This window comes from Paramormyrops kingsleyae, chromosome 6, assembly GCF_048594095.1.
Source record: "Paramormyrops kingsleyae isolate MSU_618 chromosome 6, PKINGS_0.4, whole genome shotgun sequence".
Lineage (NCBI taxonomy): Eukaryota > Metazoa > Chordata > Actinopteri > Osteoglossiformes > Mormyridae > Paramormyrops > Paramormyrops kingsleyae.
In genome coordinates this window covers 19,906,454-19,925,463 of record NC_132802.1, presented here as the reverse complement: position 1 = coordinate 19,925,463, position 19,010 = coordinate 19,906,454, and the positions used below count along the sequence as shown (strand labels likewise).

General features: G+C 44.2%; 1 protein-coding gene and 1 non-coding gene across 5 annotated transcripts in view; one reads left to right on the top strand and one right to left on the bottom strand.

Annotated features, from left to right (window-relative positions):
* Positions 1 to 7,021, bottom strand: part of LOC111840340 (vitamin D3 receptor B) — a 35,585-nt gene extending 28,564 nt beyond the window's left edge. The window contains exons 1-2 of one of the 4 annotated variants that reach the window (XM_023805057.2): positions 6,895 to 7,021; positions 5,603 to 5,743 (exon numbers count right to left, since the gene is read on the bottom strand). The gene's annotated coding sequence lies outside the window, so the exon portion shown is untranslated. The other 3 variants (XM_023805056.2, XM_023805059.2, XM_023805058.2) reach the window with 3 other exon arrangements.
* Positions 7,022 to 16,500: 9,479 nt separating this feature from the next.
* Positions 16,501 to 16,572, top strand: trnaq-uug (transfer RNA glutamine (anticodon UUG)). The gene has a single exon. It is a non-coding gene; the product is annotated as a tRNA-Gln (tRNA).
* Positions 16,573 to 19,010: the final 2,438 nt, after the last annotated feature.

The following is a 19,010-nucleotide window of genomic DNA, read 5'->3' as shown; positions in this document are numbered from 1 at the left end:
ACAACGGCTTGGTAAGTTAGAACGCGAGTGACTCATCCTCTCCTCTGCTACATGAGAAGAAAAACCACGACGCCCACAGAGATCTTGCTGGGATCTAATGGATGGAGGAGCTCCAAAGGGAGGGGGCCGTGAGGTCACCTGGCATGACCTCTGGGGTGAATGGAATGGGGGTGGGGTCTGGGGGGGGGGTTACCATGTCATGTGTATCTTGTTGTTAAATCAGTGAGCAAAGTCTGTCTCTACTGCCAGAACAACAGCATCATCCCCATGGGCATGGAGGGGGGGGATGCTGAGTAAATTCATAGAAACATACGGGAGACCCTGATGGGGGGGGGGGGGGGGCTACTGACAGGTGTGGGTCCACCCAGCAAGCTGGATGACCTAAAATATTCATAAATAAATTTCAAGGCCCACACACACAAGCTGCCAGGTGAGATGCGGCAAAGGGAGAGTCGTGGATCATTCATGAAACACCTGCCCGTGCGATCAGGTGACAGACCGCCTCCGTCCCGGAGACTCCGGTTGACTTACACTGTCGCACGGCTCCCGGTGCACCGGCGGCTGGCGAGCGCCACATCAGATAACACAAATAATGAAATAACAAAAAATCTCCCGTCATCGCCTAATGAGCTCCTTTCCTGTTGGTTGCACAAATTAAGTTGAAAAGCAGTCACGAAAAAAATATATACTCCGCCAAGTTGGCCTTGGTGTGGACTCAACAAAGAAGAAAAAAAGAAACACTATGGTTGGTTATCCCACTGAATTCAGACAATAAAATGATTAACTTTGCTGCAGCTTAAATCCAACAAAACTAATCCTGCAGCCTGATTCACTTTAAATCACTGGCTGTGAGATGAGTCTGATTGTCTTTTAATAAAGAAATTATAAGGTAAAATTATTCAGATTTCTTAGTGACATAATTAATGAGTAACATTTTGAGCAAATGTCTAAATAAGGAGTCTTTCTTAGACTCCACTTTTTAAACTACACAGCAATTCAAATGCTACACATAGCAAGACCCACTGTCATGTGCTTTCTCAGAATTCCACAGGACAGCCTTTTGTATTTTGCCCAAGACCGGCATCTCAGAGGCAAAGGTAACTACTGCGGGCAGGGAGAATGGCATTATCTCATCGGGGGTGAGCAAGCTGGGCACGCACAGGTGGCAGAACCTCAGCTGGCCCCGTTACGGACGGCGGAGGAATTCTCGGGATCGGACAGAAAGTGACCTCTTGTAGCTGCATCAAAATAAAAGGGGGGGGGGGCATTTCTGCCAGACCGAATGCAAGTTTAGACAGAGTGAGGGGGCCTCAAAAGGCAGCCAGGGCACAGCACCACCCCAGGGTAAATTCTGAATCTCAATTAAGGCTGGAAAACACACACACACACACACACACACTCACTCACTCACTCACTCACTCACACACAGACACACACACACACACACTCACTCACTCACTCACTCACTCACACAGACACACACACACACAGACACACAGACACACACACACACACACACACACACACACACACACACACACTCACTCACTCACTCACTCACTCACACAGACACACACACACACACACACACACACAGACACACACACACACACACACAGACACACACACACACACACACACTCACACAGACCTGTACTCATATCTTTGTGGGGACTTCCCATTCATTTCTAAGGGCAAAACCACTACCAGCCCTATCCGTAACCATAAGTAACCAAACAAAACACAGTTTTAGCTTTTTTCTGGCTGCAGTGACAGATTTTTATAAAATCAAATTTCCCCTTCTGGGGACTGAAAAAAATGGTCCCAACAATGTTAGAATAACAGGTTTTTATCACATTTCATCACATTAATTTCACGCATAGAAAGGGCAGAGGGAAGGAAGAACCAATCAGAGGGTAGACTTATTGTAAACCCCCCCCCCCCCCCCCCCCGTACCCTATGGTACACGAATACCGACCCACTGGGGAGGGTTCCTCATCCTCCACCGTGCTCAACAGCCCGAGAGAAGACTGAACAATAACCAAACAGCACGCAAGTCAAAGCGAATACAGCAAGTGACGAGTCAACTGGAGATCAAACCAGCAAAAATATTCATTCTGATCTCATCCAGTTCAGAAAACTGCTCTTGCCCAGATATTTTAAACTCAATCGCGAAAAAAAGCTGTCCGAACGGAAGAGGAAACCACACGTCACAGAGCTCTCAAAGGCCTGCAGGGTTGGGCTTAATTACAGAACAACCATCAAAACCATTACAGGTCCAAACGGTATTTAGGATTATTTTGTTTGGCTGAAATTAGTGCCATATGGAAGTGATTAGCCTCATCTAAAAGTGACCTATGCTGCTACTGGAATGCTGCAATTTTAAAAGTGATTCATTAGGCTTAACTGAACATTTGCCTGCGAAGACAGTAAAACCAGCGATGCACTTCAGACGGCCGTATGCTAATTCCTGCATTACGCGTTTCGCCTACACTGCACGCACACGGCCCCGTGGGAGTTCCACATTCCCCGACGTCCACTCCGCCGCCAAGCCCGCAGCTACGCGTCCCGGGCGGCCGGCCTTCCAAACGCATCCAGATGCGCAGTCTTCCCGCGCAGCCAGGGTGACTCAGGTGCCTCTCTGTGATGCTGGTAACCATGCCTCCCACGCAGTTGCACTCGCTCAGCGATTCTTTGCCTTTCCGACCGCCGGCCGGGGAGTTCACAAACCGCTGGAGCAAAATGCAGCTTATGAGTGAAGACTGAAACTTGCCCTGAAGATGTCCTTCCCAATGCCACTCAACACCGCAAACTGGACCTGGCCCAAGGCTATGGGGACGCCCCTTCTGCCTTTCTGCCACAGTTACATCATTTCTAATTAATTAAAATGATAAATTATAGTACAGCAGTGAAAATAAGTACAAATAAACGGGGCCCCATGCCTGCCCCAAATAAAACTGGGTTCATTTCGTAATTCTGACTGGGCGCTGCACCCTGCGGCAGAGCCCCTGCTTGGGTGGGACATTCCGCAGGCCTTCCGCACGAACAGCATGGGCCCTGAAGGGGGCGCTGCGGCTGGTCTTGGTCTATGCAGATGGCTGTGAGTCGACACAGTGCCAACCTTTAACCTTTCTATTAAGTCATATGCCTTTCAGGTTTCTGCAGCAAATGTTGGAGTTCTCAGTGTGTGTGTGTGTGTGTGTGTGTGTGTGTGTGTGTGTGTGTACATGTATATTAAAATAGATTAATGACAGGGTGACCAGAATTTCCCATCTCCACCCATTAGCTTTGTCAGAGCCACGCAGTCACACCGACAGCCCAGCCCAGCCCAGCCCAGCCCAGCCCAGCCCAGCACCACGCATAGAATATAAACTGCAAACCAGCAACGAACAGCATAAAATTACAGCACAATGACGGTGGTGATGCTGTACCTTACATACATGTAAGATGGTTAAGAGCAATAAACAACAAAAAACAGATAAAGGGGACACCTACCAAGCAGAACAAAGGTTGTTACAATGATTCACTCAAGTGGATCGATATCTTCAAACAAGAACAGACTGCCCCTTTGCAGTCTGCGCTGGATGCAATTCATGTCCAGTTCGGGTAAAAATTAACTTCACCGGAGCAATCCCCCCACTCACAAAAACTCACATTAGCAATTCTCCTGCCAACAGAAATGACTTTGAATCACAGACATGTGCTTCACTGCCATCTCCATTATCTTAATTGCCTGGGCAGTCAGCAGCATGTACGTGCGTCTGCAGCTGAGTGGAACACACTGGCTTTTAAGAGTTCTGCTGCAGTTCAGCACCAGAGGCCCTGCTTGTTTTATGCAACAACGAAGAGCGTCCGTCCCTCCCCCCCCCCCCCCCACTCAACAAGACATGGATGCTCTGTGCAGTTCTGTGCCACACAGGTGCATGACCATTGAGTGCCACACACAAGCAAGACTGATTAAAATCAAACAAAATTTCATGAGCAGCACAAGAAATCATGATCTCACCTGATCAGATGAAAACACCAGAGGTGGAAAGTTCAGGTCAGAAAAGTACAAATCCAGATTAGGGTTTTGTTCCAACCAACCACTTAAATACTCTGACTGTGACTCTTTATGTTCAGCTGGTTGGTTGGAACAAAATCTTGGTCTGGATTTATACTTTCTGGGCCTGAACTTTTCACTACCGGAAAACACCAACATTTTAAGATGCCTGCTATAAATTTGCATGCATTATGCATGCGCATATAAAAACGGCTGCTGGCTTATGCTCAGGGGTGCGTGTCTGTAGTAATTTAACGTTAACAGCCACAGCACCTAGCTGAAGGCTGCACACAGTCCATCAGGCTAAATATCCCTCATTTCCTTTGAGACAAGCACCTGGAAAAATGATCACCCACCCTGTAAGTTCCAGGAGGCTGGCAGTGGCCCACAGACGGTAGAACACATCAGCAAAAGGGCGGCCAGAGTGAGATGTGCAGGCGATGCCCCTTTTTGCCCCCCTAAATGCCTCCCATCACAGTGCTTGCTAAGTGACATCCACAGTTTTGCTACTCTGATCAATGAAAGCATAGCTCAGCAGTCCATGCAAAGAGGAATTCATATATTTAGGGATATAGGTTTTGTTGTTCGTACATTTTAAGCAATGACTTAATTTTTGTTTTTTTTTTTTTGTGGGGGGGGCACCACAACCACCATTATTCCAGTGTCCTGGGACCAGTGGTGTGCTTCAAGGTGCTCATTCTCAGAGCAGACAGTCTCTGTTTCCTGTTTTTCAGTCACCCCCCCCCCCCCCCCCATTGAATAAACCTTAAAAGGGAAAGTGACCCCAATTACAAACTATAAACTAAATATGGTTTTTATCTTAGTTTTTCCAATACCTCATAAAATGTACCTTCCCATGACTGTCTTTCTGGGACAGGGATCATAGTCCTCGGCCAGTAGGATTTAGCATTTTTCCATCATGTAAACTACACTTCACCTTTGTTATGCTCCTCTGAGTCATGAGAAACTATATCTCAGACAACATAAAGGAGAGGCAATGTAAACATCAGTAAGGGAATACCAGCTTTATAAACCCAATGGATACGCTGGAGACACGGAGGCAGGGGGGGGGGACGTTATTAATGAGATAAGAAAAAAATAGGACAGGTCCAAGGTCTGACGGTGTTGATCCCACGTTAACAGATTTGCTCGAAAATGTTTTCAGAGGTCAGTCAGAAAAGGAAGTTTCCATTATGTCTGGGATCATCCGGGAAGGTGGTTCGGCTCCCCACCCGTTCATTTGTCCAGCTACTAGTATAATATAATTTAATATAATATAATATATCTATGAAAGATGATGGCGTTTCACAGGTGAACAGCATGTCCCGCTTTCGGTGCTGATAGCACAGACCGCAATTCCCTGCATTTCAGCTACACGTGAAATCATGTCCAACAGGAAAACAACCAACTCCCCATTAAGTGCTTGTTGAAAAGTTAAGGATCGTATCACCTCACTGTTCCCATACACTTGCCACGGCACGTCATTAATCAGAAACGTGGATATGTATATCATAATGATCTAAAAATACCAACAGAGCAAATTACAAAAGCATGACTTACCTGCTCTAGCATCACCGTAAAGTCTGTATATGAGAGCTGGCTTATGTCGTTTCCGCCAGGGCGCCCGCGTCTCGGTAACAGGACCCCGGCTGCCGCCTGCCCGTCAGCCACAAACTGCGCTCTTCGCGATCCTGCAGAGATCTGCAAACAACATAGAAATTGCATTACTCAGCCGGGAATGTAAAAGCGAAGCGAAGAGAACCAAGCAAACGTGCTTTTGACCCACTTGGGTAAATGTATAATATACGGCACATCGGCACCAAGATCTGCAGCCTACGGCCGTCTAAGTACCAACCCGGTGGCCGGACAGATAGCAGCCTTTCGCAAAACTGGAGTATCTGACTTTGCCGACATGCGAGCACATCAGTCAGCAACACTCTATCTATCTATGACTCTATCTCTCTACATAGGCTAGGCAGCAATCGAGCTGACTCCTCACCTCTAGTGATTGAATAAATGTAACTCTGCGTTACTGCTGCTCGCCGAGAAACCACCATTCCTGACGCATCGGCCGGCAGGCCCCTTCCCCAACGTTCACGTTACTAAGTTTCTGATCAGCACTGATCACGTTAACACACGGTCCGTAGCTGGCTACGCTGGATCATATCTTACTATTTAAAACACTGCAACACACCTTTACGTCTGCGATCGCATATTACCGACACGTGAAACAGAAAAACTCTATGCACGGGAAGAAAACAAAAAACAAAGCGTAGAAAAAACTAATCAAACTCACACGAGGAGCGAGTCCTATCTTTCCGGACAGCCACTAAATAGTTAGACATCACTTCTGTTTGACCCCGCCCCAGACATTGGCATATAGACAGATGGCGCTTCATGACGACGGAAACAGCCAATCGGAGCGCCGGCTCGGAGTGCATTCCCCGTTTCTATTGGCCTAATTGTTTAACAGCCGCATTCTGCTTGGTCGAATCCAACGCTTGTAAACTTACACGGGACAACGCCCCTCCGAAATAGGGGTGTGTCGTGACGTCAGATAACTGGCTGAGAGGTAAACAACTTGGGACTTCGTGAGGTTGAAGGTGTCATTCCTATATAAAATATACAAATGCACAACGTTTTGCAGTAACTTATTATTATGCCCATGCGCTGTATAGAGGTCCCACTGATAAACTACGGGAAAACATTTTATACGGTTGCTGCATGTATACCGTCCTGTCCTGTCTTTTCTCTGCAGTCTAATTCAAAATTGAAAAATCACGAACACGCTTTAATTACATTACTGTTATGAATTTTAGTAGCCTGCCAAAATCAATGCATTAGAAACTTACCGCTGTGCCGCTGATTATCACTTAATGAACTGAAGTAAAACTTTCTTAAGTCAAAAAATCTCTGAATATAAGGCAAAGGTGAAAGAGACCGACCTCTGTTCTACTCACTCCAGCTTCCTCTGACCTCGCTGTGCCCTTTAGCCATGTGATCACACCGTGCTTGATCCCCACATGGCAATGCCGGAAGTGCTGAATGGCACGTGTCTTTGTATTATGTTGTGTACCGATACCTTAATGCTATTCTATATTATTTACATAATTTTGTTTCTTGGCTAGTATTGATATATAAAGTTAACGTGTTTTAATTTAAAGCTCAATATTTTTACTTTGAAGGACATAACAGTAATGCCCACCTCCCCAGCAGCACCTGAACTTCGAACTTTGTTGTCTATGAATATGTCTGAGTCCTGGTGCTTGCGTGTTAGTGTGCCTGTGAACACTGAACACTTATGTTTTTATGTGTCTGTTTTTCACCCTGCTCTGAAGCCTCTTTTCAGCACTCGATATTATTTTAGTTATTATTTAGAAATGTTCCTGCTTGTAAAACACAAAAGCAAAGACAAAACCCTATACAAAAACATAAAAGACACTTGGATCAATTTAATGGTTCCGTACTTACTGAGTAAGTAAGCACATTGAGGGATGAATGTATGTCATTGATTTGAAGTACTGGGCAGTGAATTTCCCTGATAAAATACTCAATATGCAGTTATTCGTGCTGTGGTAGATGTTTTGTGGTGGTGGGCCATTGTAGAGGGCAGGTGTGCCAGTGCTGTACAGCACAGAACAAGCCTTATTTTCCTTCCTTGATACATACAGTCTAGACAATACAATCCACATGCACAGTGTCTGTACTGAGTTTGCAATCAATCTGCAGCTCTGTGATTTTCTGTGGTTTCTGCGGTCCGGTGGTGGTGCTAACCGTCCTCCCATCACTGAATAGTCTGCACTGGTGATCCCATACGCATCACTTCATTTGGTCACGCTGTAAATGTAGTTGTACAGCTCCCTCATTCTTTAATGCTTTAGGTATATCAGTGCCTACCCTGACTCTTCAGTCTATTTAGTGTCAAGTGAACGGTGACAGGCATCTAATGTCCAGTATAAGTAAGGCATTAGGCTATTGGTAAATAATTTAATGAGAATTTTTGGTAAAACTTAAAGCAGTCATATAAATGCGTTATACCCTCATAATTCATCATAATGCATTCATAGAGCATTATAAATGTGGCTATAATTATTTATAAAAAGGCATAACACATTATACCCATGTTTATTATGCATTATGAATGCTCTATGAACTTCTCATCTATGATACACTATAGATACCTTTATAATGCAGTACAAAGCACCCATGATACTTATACCAACCATTATAATGCATTACAAAGGCATCTATAGTGCAGAATAATGTGTTATGATAAATATTAATATCCTTTTGATAAATATTAATATCCATGTTTATAATTCTTTATGAATGCATTATGACTACTTTAAGTAAAGTATTACTAATTCTTTTGTCAATGTAAACATGATCTTTTTTGAGTTTTTGCTTTTGTAAATGCCAAAGAGAGAGTACTGGATTACATTTTCCGGACCTTCTTTCGGTTTTCCAAGAAGACATTCAAGAAATTGATTTATCTGTTTACGTGTGTTTCTCTCTTAAATGTAAAGCTAAGAAACTGATCAGCTAGGGACTAACAGGATATATTTTGCAGTAACATTGTCTGCAGGCACATAAGCTTATACTGTTACCGTTTGATCTGCAACTGGAAAGTGATGCAAAGATTTCAGTTTTTCTCTAAACCAAGGATTTGATTATTTAGTACCTGCCCGTTTCCATTTCGTGGAAATTTACTGCGGCCCTTAACTGCTGCCATTGGCCGTCCTCCTTTCATGAAATCAGCAGCTACACTTTGACCCGACTGATTTGCATCAAAGGCAAGCACCATTGCGCAGGTGCAACATCATATCACATGATCATAAATCAGCATGCTCGCATCATCTCCTGCCTTCCAGACAAGCAGCTTCTATGAATTTACAAAATGCCTGCTTGACTGTAGTCTGATACCGTGAGCTGCAGAGCTGGAAGACGGATGCACGAAGAGTGTGAAAGAGAGGGAAAATGATTCTGAAATCTATAGTGAAGCCTAAATCAACTGCAGTCCCAATGTTCATTAGCTCCAGATCAATGTCAAGAGTTGCACAAGAGTGGAAAAACACCCTTCACTCAATACCCACCTACCCACCCCTCCATCATACTGCCGTCACTCTGTTGGTAGCTGGTATAATGAAGCTCGTGCGAGAACCCTTGCACACCAATAGCAGGGAGAGGCTCAAAGCATACAGCCTTTCGGCATGTGATCACTCCAATAGAGGTTACACATGAAACATTCCACTCTGTGATATCACAAGCAGTTGGTGATTTTCAAACGTTTTTATCCACCAGCAGTCCTGAAAAAAGGCCAGATGTTTGGTGAAGGAATGCAAGTCCATGCATGCTGGTTATGCATTAGGCATAAATCTCTGTGATACACAGAAAAGGAATACAACTCAGCACAAAACAGGATGCTTTATCATTTTTCATATTTTTTTGTCTTTTAAATAAAAGTTGCCATGTTGGTGATTACAGGCCTAAATTCCAAAAAGGCATAATTCCTTTGAGGGGGGGGGGGGCGTATAGCAGGGTGAAGCATAATGACACCGAACTCCTGACTGAAAGGATTATAAATGGCACAGACCTCATTAGAGCAAGCCAGCTCTCTGACCAAGGAGTGGCTCCGCAAAACCTTGCTCTCGTTGTAAAGAATTCTTTAAAAACCAAAACTTTGCCTGTTTGGCTGATCATAAGGCATGGTCAGGGGACCAGGCCTGTACACAGTTCCAGGCCAGTCAATTCCTTTGTCTCTACCATGTCCCAGTCCTGTTTAGATTTGCTACAGAGGGGGAAGGAGGTTGCCCTCCAAAAAACTTATATATGTTTACCAGGAGACCAGTCTGTCCAGCCTCGTGGTTTGTGGAGCTTTGTTTGCCAGCGCTAATGATACACTTCCTGGCCAGGAGTAACTGGCCTTCTCTGTGCTTCCGGCAAAGAAGCACCGGGCTTCAGCTGTGCCAATCACATGATCAGCATCTGTGGTGAATAGTTAACTTTTGCTGTGGGGGCAGCTCGTATTTACTGGAAGGTATTGAAACAGCCTCCTTGGCAGGCAAAATAGTGTGGAGAAGTCTGTGTAGTAAGTAGACCTAGGGAGCACGGCTAAGGTCCTAGGGAGCATGTCTGAAGCCCTAGGGAGCACGGCTAAGGTCCTAGGGAGCATGGCTGAAGTCCTAGGGAACATGGCTGAAGTCCTAGGGAACATGGCTGAAGCCCTAGGGAGCATGTCTGAAGCCCTAGGGAGCACGGCTAAGATCCTAGGGAGCATGACTGAGGTCCTAGGGAACATGACTGAAGCCCTATGGAGCACGGCTAAGGTCCTAGGGAGCATGGCTGAAGCCCTAGGGAGCATGACTGAGGTCCTAGGGAGCATGGCTGAAGTCGTAGGGAGCACGGCTGAGGTCCTAGGGAGCATGACTGAGGTCCTAAGGAACATGACTGAAGCCCTAAAGAGCACGGCTGACGTCCTAGGGAGCATGGCTAAGGTCCTAGGGAGCATGACTGAGGTCGTAGGGAACATGACTGAAGCCCTAGGGAACATGGCTGAAGCCCTAGGGAACACGGCTGAGGTCCTAGGGAGCATGGCTGAGGTCCTAGGGAGCATGACTGAGGTCCTAGGGAACATGACTGAAGCCCTAGGAGCACGGCTAAGATCCTAGGGAGCATGGCTGAGGTCCTAGGGAGCATGGCTGAGGTCCTAGGGAGCATGGCTGAAGCCCTAGGGAGCACGACTAAGATCCTAGGGAGCTTGGCTGAGGTCCTAGGGAGCACGGCTAAGATCCTAGGGAGCATGGCTGAAGCCCAAGAGAGCACGGCTAAGATCCTAGGGAGCATGGCTGAAGCCCTAGGGAGCACGGCTAAGATCCTAGGGAGCACGGCTGAGGTCCTATGGAGCATGGCTGAGGTCCTATGGAGCATGGCTGAAGCCCTAGGGAGCATGGCTAAGATCCTAGGGAATATGACTGAAGCCCTAGGGAGCACGGCTAAGGTCCTAGGGAGCATGACTGAGGTCCTAGGGAACATGACTGAAGCCCTAGGGAGCACGGTTAAGATCCTAGGGAACATGGCTGAAGCCCTAGGGAGCATGACTGAGGTCCTAGGAAACATGACTGAAGCCATAGGGAGCACGGCTAAGATCCTAGGGAGCATGGCTGAGGTCCTAGGGAGCATGGCTGAGGTCCTAGGGAGCATGACTGAAGCCCTAGGGAGCACGGCTAAGATCCTAGGGAGCATGGCTGAGGTCCTAGGGAGCATGACTGAGGTACTAGGGAACATGACTGAAGCCATAGGGAGCACGGCTAAGATCCTAGGGAGCATGGCTGAGGTCCTAGGGAGCATGGCTGAGGTTAGCCCATGTTTTCTCCCTGGAACCAAGTGTGTTTACCTACAGGGAGCATGCAGCACCTCTGGGTCCTGCACATCCTTCAGTCCCTGTGGCTCCCTGACACGTGTGCTGTTCTTCCCCTTGGCACTGTCTGCACACTTGTATACCACTTCCGAGTTCTTGCCTCAGCTTCTGTGTGATGCTGTGCCCACGTGCTGCTGGTCCTCATTAGAGACAGATATGCCACCAAGAACCTCAGAGCACAGCCAGCCATGCAACCATTTACCCCCCAACAATTCCTAATGCTGCCACTGCCTCTCGAGGCTGATGTATACATGTGTGCTCGTTGTCAATTTTGCATGGCCTTGTTCAGCCATTCCACATGTTATATTCTTCCTATTATATTGCAGATGTTGGGCATTTTCAAAAGGAATTACAGTGTACTTTTCTCTGACTGTGTAATGGTGCAACAGTGTATAACATGAACTTTGAAACTGTTGATGTGCACTACAAAACTAATGTAAACTCTTTGATCATAGCAAATAAATTAGTAACTTAATTAGTATCTGAAAATGTATATATTCCAGGCTTAGTTTCAAGGTCATAGATTTGGGTATGGACAGTAGGGACATGTCCTTACCAATATTGTGTGAATACCGTGTGTGTTTATGGTGACGAGGGGTTCGGGGCTAGTTGAATCTCTACCAACATTGAAACGAGACCTACGCCCTTGATTATTTTTAGTTATTGTGGTAAAATTCAATGTTGTGCTTGTACACGATGGGTTACTTCTGTGCTCAGCTTTTCCATTTTAAATCCAGGCTCTTTCCTGTGTGTTTCTACACCACAACTGGCCCCAGAAAACAGCTCCAGCTACTGCCCCAGAAAAACCCCAAACCCTCCCCAGTGATCTTTCGTGCACTTGACCTGGCTTAACATTTTTAGGATTCCTTGTCCTCTAAGTTTGGCTTGAAAAACACGCAATCCATCATATTTTCTCAGTCATACTGGCTTTTTGGTAGCCTAGCATGTATGCTTGATGCCAGAGAAGGGATGTTTTCTGCAGGAAAACTAAGATGACGGTAAAACTGAAGTGACAGAAGCTTCCCCAGGTCTGTCATGACCTTGTGTTATACTTTCCTTCACTTGGAATTAGAATTGTAGTATTATTATCAGGTACCATGACATCGATATTGATTCCTTGTAACCATATAGACAATGTTCCTCCAGAATGTCTGGTCTTCTGTGATGTGTGAGTCAATCTACATTATTGCTGGTCATCCTCTTCGTCTTTTACCATCAATTTTTCAAACGTTACATCTTTCCCAAATCACTGGGTCTCCTGATATGCCAAAAATGAGACAGCTTAACCTTGCTATCATGTTATGCTTGGCACCAACCCGTTTGTAAGTTTACAATGCATAAAGGCACCACATAAATTTGTGTAATGCATCAAGGCTTTTTGACTTTGTCAGGAACCTCTATTTAAACAAAATAAATTAAAACAAAATCAAGGCAAGGCATGCCCATACATGTAAGGCAAGATAAGACCAATTCCGTTTATTTATATAATTCTCTTGAGGTTTATTTTACCATTATTTTTTTTTATTGAAAATGAGAGGTATGCTTCAAAAGAAAGGTCCAGAAAGCCACACCAAAAATAGTAAAACCAATCTTTTCATGGATAAGGAAGCCTAACAAGGTCACCAAGAGGTAAGAAACAAATTGGATAATAAACAATTGTTTTGGAAGTATTTTATGGCTGATTTAAGACACGGGTCGGCACCGACTGATTTAACATAACAGAAAGCTAACAAAGGACTAAGGTTAAATTGGGTTATTTGTGCTTCAAGTGAAAGTCCAGGCTTAATTTGATGAAGAATCCAGTTGTATATTACCCCTGCAGTCCAAGTCTTTGCCAGCCACGTACTTCAAACATATCAATATCACAATTTCCTGTCTTACTTTATTTTCCAGGTTTTATATCCATAAAGAGCCACAGAAAATACAATGTTTTGCCCAGTTTTATCTTAATTCTTAGAGGCATATCAGTACTTTGAATGATTTTTTTCCTCAGTTTTTTCATCGCAACTTTGTCAAGAGCCAGTCTATGACATATTGATTGCTGGATCCTTGGTTGCTTATACCTGTTCTAAGCAGGCAATAGATTGATTTATTTAGCAGATATTTTTTGTCCAAATCAACATACGAGTGAGGGTCAGAGAGCAGGCTCATCAAGTGCTCCTGCAGCAATCGAGCTTAAGGACCTTCTTGTTATCAGATCTTCTTCATTTTCTACAATGACTCCTCTATAACAATTTGGAAGTACTCAGTTTCACCTGACTGTGGCTTCATGTCGAGATTTCTCATAAGGAAATTGGTATTTTATACGATTTTTGTAACATTTATTTAGTGTAAATAGTAATTTTCTTGGCTATCAACTATTACTGGCCACAGATGGATGGATATGCTGGCGTATCGCCCCCTCTAGTGGTCAAAATTGTTTCACCTATCTCAGTTCTAAACGTTTCTCCTGATCCTTCTCGAGGGTCACCGTGCTAATTCACATCTAAAATTACGTGATTTTATTGTAATATGCGTGACGTAAAATTTCAGGCACGTTTCCCTTGCGTTTATCAGTCATATTAGTTGTAACTAAACTATATATATATATAGTTATATATATACACACACACACTATATTGCCAAAAGTATTGAGACACCCCTCCAAAACATTGAATTTAGGTGTTCCAATCCCTTCCATATAGCCGCAGTGTATATAATCAAGCACCTAGGCATGCAGACTGCTTCTACAAACATTTGCGAAAGAATGGGTCGCTCTCAGGATGCCACCTGTGCAATAAGTCCATTCGTGAAATTTCCTTGCTACGAAATATTCTATGGTCGACTATTAGTGTTATTATAACAAAGCAGAAGCAACTGGGAACAAGTGGTAGGCTGTGTAAAATCACAGAGCGGGGGCAACGCATGCTGAGGCGCACAGTGTGCAGAAGTCACCAACTGGTATTTTATGGGTTCCACTGAAATAAAGGTAGCTGATCACGAGAAAGATCTCGGTATGTATGTTGATGCTTCCATGTCCCACTCTCGCCAATGTGGGGAAGCAATAAAATAGGCGAACAGAATGTTGGGTTATATCTCTAGATGTGTGGCGTTTAAGTCAAGGGAGGTGATGTTACACTTATATAATTCCTTGGTAAGACCCCACCTAGAATACTGTGTGCAGGTTTGGTCACCATACCTCAAGAAGGACATTGCTGCCTTAGAAAAGGTGCAACGAAGAGCTACGAGAATGATTCCTGGTCTTAGAGAAATGTCTTATGAGGAGAGGTTAGCGGAACTGAATCTGTTCAGCCTTGAGCAAAGGAGACTAAGGGGGGATATGATTCAGGTCTATAAGATTCTAACGGGTCTGGATGCCGTTCAGCCAAATGACTATTTCAATATTAGCCTAAATACTAGAACTCGTGGCCATAAGTGGAAATTAGCGGGAGAACATTTTAAAACAAATTTGAGGAAGCACTTCTTTACACAGCGTGTAGTCAGAGTATGGAATAGTCTTCCTGCTATTGTAGTGGAAGCTAAAACCATGGGTTCCTTTAAATCAGAGCTAGATAAGATTTTAACAACTCTGAGCTATTAGCTAAGTTCTCCCCAAACGAGCTTGATGGGCCGAATGGCCTCCTCTCGTTTGTAAATTTCTTATGTTCTTATGTTCTAACTGTCTGCAGAGTCAATAGCTACAGAGCTCCAAACTTCATGTGGCTGTCAGATTAGCTCAAGAACAGTGCATAGAGAACTTTATGGAATGGGTTTCCATGGCCGAGCAGCGGCATCTAAGCCTTACATCACCAAGTGCAATGCAAAGTGTCGGATGCAGCACTGTAAAGCACTCCACCAGTGGAGATGTGTTCTCTGGAGTGTGTGTCTGTGTATGTATGTATATAAAAGACGAGAAGTTTCAGTTCATTCTGCCTTCACGCTTATTTTCCTGCAGATCTAGATCTAACCACATTTTTTTGTTCCGGTTTCCTCCGACAGTCCAAAGGCGTGCAGGGTAGTCTGATTGGTGAGTCTAAATTGTCCCCGTAGTTGTGTGAGTGTGGGTGTGGCTGTGTGAGTGTGAGTGCCCTGCGGTGTGCTGGCGACTGCACAGGGTTGGTTCCCGCCTGCGCCCGTTGTTCCCGGGATAGGCTCCGCCCCCCCGCAACCCCAGGGGGGATTAAACGGTTACAATAATGGATGGATGGATCTAACCACATCATATATTAATTAATCCCTGTATACGTTAAACAATAATGCTTACTGTAAAGTTTCTTACGAATAACGTTAAACACCGGAAATAAATATTTAAAATCTCCAATTCACCACAACATGCCGTTTGTATTCCATGTATTTCTTTTGTATTTAATCACTTTTCAGCCAAATGATATTTACTGACAGCGACAGCATCTGGCACTCACTATGTATCACGAATCACGATGTACCTGTATGTGTTACAGGGATGCGCGATGCGATTCGCCTCGATGTCTGTCGTTCAATGACCACTAGGGGCAGCCCACGCTGCATCCTTCCCGTCTATGTATAAAAATATCAATAAATATTTAAGTGGTGGTTTTAGGATATTTACGGATGGGTAACCAGTCATGACATGTGTTGTTATTATTACATATTACATATGGTGTTACATGTGTGACAAATTTGGTACCTTTATACATTTGTTTTATAGCACACGGGGATTTACGATATATTCTAGATGTTAGGTGAAATTATGTTGTTGCTAATGAGTATTATTCAGTGAATCACAAGCAACTATTAACACTCCATTATAAAAATGCATTTCCCGGAATGTTTCATGTTACTGGAAGCAACAGAAGCGCTGGAAGTATCGCGAGAGTTCGTCAGTAGCGATAAAGACGTGAAACTGACTAATGCGTAGCTTGCAGTTTCTAATTGTGCGCATTTAGCTGGTGCTTTATGGCAGAGTTGTTAATGAAGTTGTAAAAGTCTTGGATACTCTATAAAACATTAGACATTACTGTACTATAGTCGTAACACAATTTAAACACTTTAGATATTCCTTTATGAAGTTTTGCAGGAAGGTGGTCCCATGGTGTAATGGTTAGCACTCTGGAATTTGAATCCAGCGATCCGAGTTCAAATCTCGGTGGGACCTCACTGGCTTCGTAAATGCAAATATTCGGAGTTTAGACGACTGAAGTTGTATGTGGAACATTTGAAGCTGGAATTAAGAAGTAATAGGATACATTCCGCTCAGTATTCTACTCTGCACAGATAAGTACTTCTAAATTGCCCTCCTGAGATGTTGAAACGTCTATCTTCCATTCTGCTGATCATGTGTAGTAATGGAAGTTCCTGAATCCTGTCCAAGAAAACACAAGGTAAGAAGCACTTTTTACGAGTGTACTGCAGGGCACACCCAGTACGGACAATTTAGACACCAGTTCACCTATTCTCAAAAACATGGAGAGAACACACAAACACAACCTCTCTTCTTCTCATATGTGTATCAACAAAAAAACTCACCAATCATCAGAGGCAACCACAATGTATCAATTATTCATCTTCAGTTTCTGGAGAATGAGACAGTCCAATCCCAGATGTGTCTCTTCGGGTTAGCCGTTCAGTAATGTGTCACTTAATTTCAGCATTTCACCACAACAACTAGTACCATAGTACTTAAAGACAAATTCCTAATTATCCCAGGAAGGACTTCATCTACCATAGATGGTACATCTATTTCCATAGAGACCACCATAACAACAGAATGAGTGACAGTTTTCTACATCTAAGTGGTTCCTCGAATGTTCCTTTCATCGCTCAACAATATCTCCAGAGTAGTTCACCAATTCCCACTCCTGCTGAACATGGCCTGATCAGTGCTCCAGCTTGCCCTCCTGAGATGTTGAAAGGATTGCTAAGCTGTCTTTTTGGCTTCTCTCCATAGCCTTCCAAACACCTTCTTTACACAGGTCTCTAGCAACATAACTGCCTTCACTGCAGCTCTTTTCTCTGTACTTTTCATCTGTCTCACGAGACATCCAGGCATTTCCCTAAAGGCGTCCTTCTTCATCTTGACAGCTTTCCTCACCACTGGTGTCCACCAGTAGGTTACTGCCATGGCAGGGCACCAAATACACTTTGTGGCAACTGCAATGACTGAGGCCTTCAACAGAGTTTGTCAGGCTCAAGGCTCCCAGCCTCGGTCAACACATGGGAGAGTTTTTTTTGGCAGTGTGACTTGAATTAGTTAAGAGCATGACTGCTCTTCTGGGTCACCCTGGCCCATACAGTTTCCTGCCCATGCACTGAATCCAAGTGTCCAAACACATAGCCACAGGACTGATGATTCAAAAATTCAGCCAGTGACCTTTGTTCTAGGGCAGTGGATCTCAGTACTGTTCCTGGAGGACCCCCTGCCAGAATGCTTTCATTCCAACCCACACTGCTTTCAACCTGCCACATTCATTACTAACCTATTATGGACCATCTGAGCCTGATTAAGGTAGGGTTGGGAAGAAAACATTCTGGCAGGGGGTCCCTCAGGATCAGAACCACTGGTCTAGGGTGCTCTGGAACCATGCACACTTATCCCTGTGTTTGAACATGGTGATCATTATGGACAATCCATGGCTTGCAAAGAAGTCCAATTACAGTTCACCACAAGTCCTCATTTGCTCATTGCTGCCACCTAAATGGCACTGTACCAGACCCTAACTTTCACCACTATTGGCTACCCGAGTATTATTATTGTCACATCACAATAAGCATTATTTTTGTCATTAACACACACACACACACACACTCAGAGAGAGAAAGAGAGAGAGATAAGGTATTTATACCTTTGTGGGACTCTCCATTCATTTCTACGGGAAAAACCCTAATCCCACTTATGACAACCTTAATCCCTACCCAGTCTTAACCTTAACCATAACTAACCAAACAAAAATAAAATAAAATTGGGGACCGAAAAGATGTCATAAGGTCAAAATTTTTTAAATCACATTGTAGGAACATTGTGGTGCATGCACACACACGTCTACTATGCAGTTCGGGTGTAAGAAAATATCAATACACTTGAGTGTTGTGATATTATGTTTTATAATTCTGTATTGATTCTCAAAAACACTGTATTGAATTTTAATTAATAATAGTTTACACGCAATGGTTCGTGGCAGACGGTGGTTCATTTTGTGTTGTATTTAAACCCCGTCCACTAGATAGCAGTGTTCTAATCTTCAGCCATTTTACTCTTTTACTTGAACATAACAACGTAAACTGAGGATGTTTCTCAATACCAAGAACGAGAAGATCATACTTGTGGTCTTGGCAAAACCAGTCTTGCTAGCTTGCTTCCCAAGACCGAACTTGGGGTGCAATGAATCATGGGATTTGTCTTGTTTGACAAGGATGCCACAGATGCATCCTTGATATTTTGGGGTTGTGCAAGAACGACATCCTGGAATTTTTACAGTCCTCTGTACTTCTGTTCTTGAGTATTGGAACTGGTCTTCAGCAACGGAAGATGATGTAAAGTGATGTGTACACGAGGACACAAGTACAGTCAAGAACACATATTGAGAAACACCCTGA